Genomic DNA, 2,851 nt, shown 5'->3' on the forward strand with positions numbered 1-2,851 from the left:
TCTATAAAATTTTGAGAAAAAAGTTAGAATCATGAATTAAATGAGAAGAGTCTAAAGTGATTTCCCTCTCCTTTTGATTTTATCTTTGTTTTTGTTTTTTTATCCCTATCTCATGGCTCTTTGAACCTAGATATGGAATTGGAGGAGTATCCCTCCCTCTTAAGTCCATGATAAGGTTGTGAAGAGGTTAATATTGAGCATATTGTTGTTCTATCGTTAAACAAAGTTGACCTAGTTCTTTTAAATCATTATAGGGTAATAGTTCAACTTTATCCCTAATCTCTGGGTTAAAATCACTTTCAAACCTAACTATCATTTTCCTAGGTTCTTCTATAATCCCCACCCTTATCATGAATAACTCTATTTTTTGTCTATACTATTTCACTCATGCTCTTTTATTGGAGTGTACGGAGTTAATCCATCAACTCCCTTTGATAATAGGAGGGGGCACATGTCTTTTTCTTGATTGCTCTCCATATTTACTCTTAGATTTACCTTATTGATGCATGTATTGAGAAAACATGGTTTTTAGCTTTTCCTTTGATATTTTTTTTTCTATTTTGTAATTCATCTCTCGAACATTCTCCCTCTCAATCCCTAAAACTACCATGCACGAGATTATATCATACAAACCGCTTCGACAACACAAGTCAAATGCACGAGATCAGAAGCATCAAACACATATTGAAACTGTACATATCAGACGATATAAAGCATTGGTCAAGCATTAGACGAAACATGATAACATGGAAGTATCCATACTTAATCTTTATATTCTTAGAATTTTTATAACACAACATTTATGTTTTCAGATCTTATTTGATATTTCTAAATCATAGAAAATATTATTTTCAAATAAAATTACTGAAATTAAATGATTTCATAAAGGATTTGAATACATAGTGTTTTACTGTGATGTCTTTCGAATACAGGTGTGGAAGCACGCCAAACAAAAATTGCAACACCCACAATCTCCACACAAAATCGCATGGGCATTATATTAGAGTTCATGTTGAAACATTCTTTATTACACGACAAACTAATTAACTAATTAACATTGTCTATTGACCAAGATGTATCATAAGACTTCCTAAAAAGATTAATGCAATAAATTTACACTTTGAATTATGAATGAACCATAATTTTTCATAGTAGTTTGAGGAACATATTTAATAAAAAAATTTGATATAATAATAACTTTATATATCAAAACAGCATTCAAAGTTCATAAAATATAATTAATTGAGTTACTTAACTATATTTTAAATACTGATTAATTCAATTACTAGTGTTCCTAGACATGTCTTAAAATTTTGGTGTAAAAATATTCCAACATTTTTATCTCCAAAATATTTTCTAATTATCTGCAATATTAGTCTTTTAAATATTTTAATTAATTTAATGAAATAAATTATTTTTATCTCATTAGAATTAAAGAAGATGGAAAACAACAAATTACATAATCAATATTTTGCAAAACATTACATTAAAAACCACAACAGTAATTTTTAGAAATCTTGATGAAAACCTTTTATCTTTCAAATTTTAGCACACATAATTTTCTACTATAAAACAAATAAAGATAATCTTGGTAGAATATTAAATTTCCATTTTAATTAATTTTTTTGGTTCCATAAATAATGCGACAGAAGGTGATGTCCTTCTGTGATACAGTACAAGCAAATAAATTAATTAGTTTTTGAAAAAAAATAGTTTTTATTGGTAGAGTTGAAGGGATCCTTTTGTCTAATAAGGACAGACAAAAGGCCTCTGCACTGTACCAGAATTTTTAATATATTTTGGCACAGAAGCTTGATACCATTTTTACTAACCAACAACACTCACATTTCTTAAAAAAATAACCTCAACAATTAAAATTAGCTCAGGGATGATTTAAAAATAAAATTTTCAAATTATACGAAAAAATGTTGATATCATAAAATGTTTTTGTAAAACAAAAATAAGATAAGAAATTACGAACTTGAATAAGATCAACAATAGAACTAGCCATAGACAATTGAAATAAAGAAATAAATAAAAGATAAGAAAAATAGAAGAAAAATATGTATTACTTATAAAAAAAAAGTTAAGTATGTTTTTATTACTTGTACAATAATATGAAATTAATTTTTTATTTATAGCTTAAATTTTAATTTTTTTTATATTGATATAATAATTAAAATTTAAATATAATCTATATTATAATATTATAATATTCATATTAACAATAAAATAATATAAAATATTTAACATTCTAATTCACATTATAAATTTATCAGGAAAAAATAAATTTTACATGGAAATAATTAACGAAAAATATATTTAATTCTAAAAAGATAAATAAATAAAATTCTATATTTTTTTAAATAAGTTCTAATAAAAGTTAAATTATCATTTCACTTCTAATAACTAAAATAAAATTGTAAAAGTGCTCTTTCATAGCCATAAAGGTGTAAAAAATTAGTTCACGTATTTCATTTTATCCAAAATTATTGAATATATATGCAAAGTAATATCATCGTTTACAAAGAAAACTTAATTAAGCAATTTCTTATAAATCAACAATGAATAATTACTAATATTTCTAATTTTATTCCATAGAAAAAAAATAAGTGAGGATAACATAAAGAAGTTAATGTTAAACACAGTATCATATTAAGTTCACATATTAAAATGTTAAATTTAATTAGTTTTCGTTTTATTTTAATAAAATGACAATTAAAACATATTATAATCATTTATGAATAATCGTACATAAAAATTAACTTTACGTTTAAAGTTTCACTTTTATTTAAATTCAAAAGAATGGCAAAAGTAATAAAAAATAAAAATAAAATAAAAAATTGTCCTC

Source organism: Phaseolus vulgaris, chromosome 1, assembly GCF_051622355.1.
Source record: "Phaseolus vulgaris cultivar YP4 chromosome 1, ASM5162235v1, whole genome shotgun sequence".
Taxonomy (NCBI): Eukaryota; Viridiplantae; Streptophyta; class Magnoliopsida; order Fabales; family Fabaceae; genus Phaseolus; species Phaseolus vulgaris.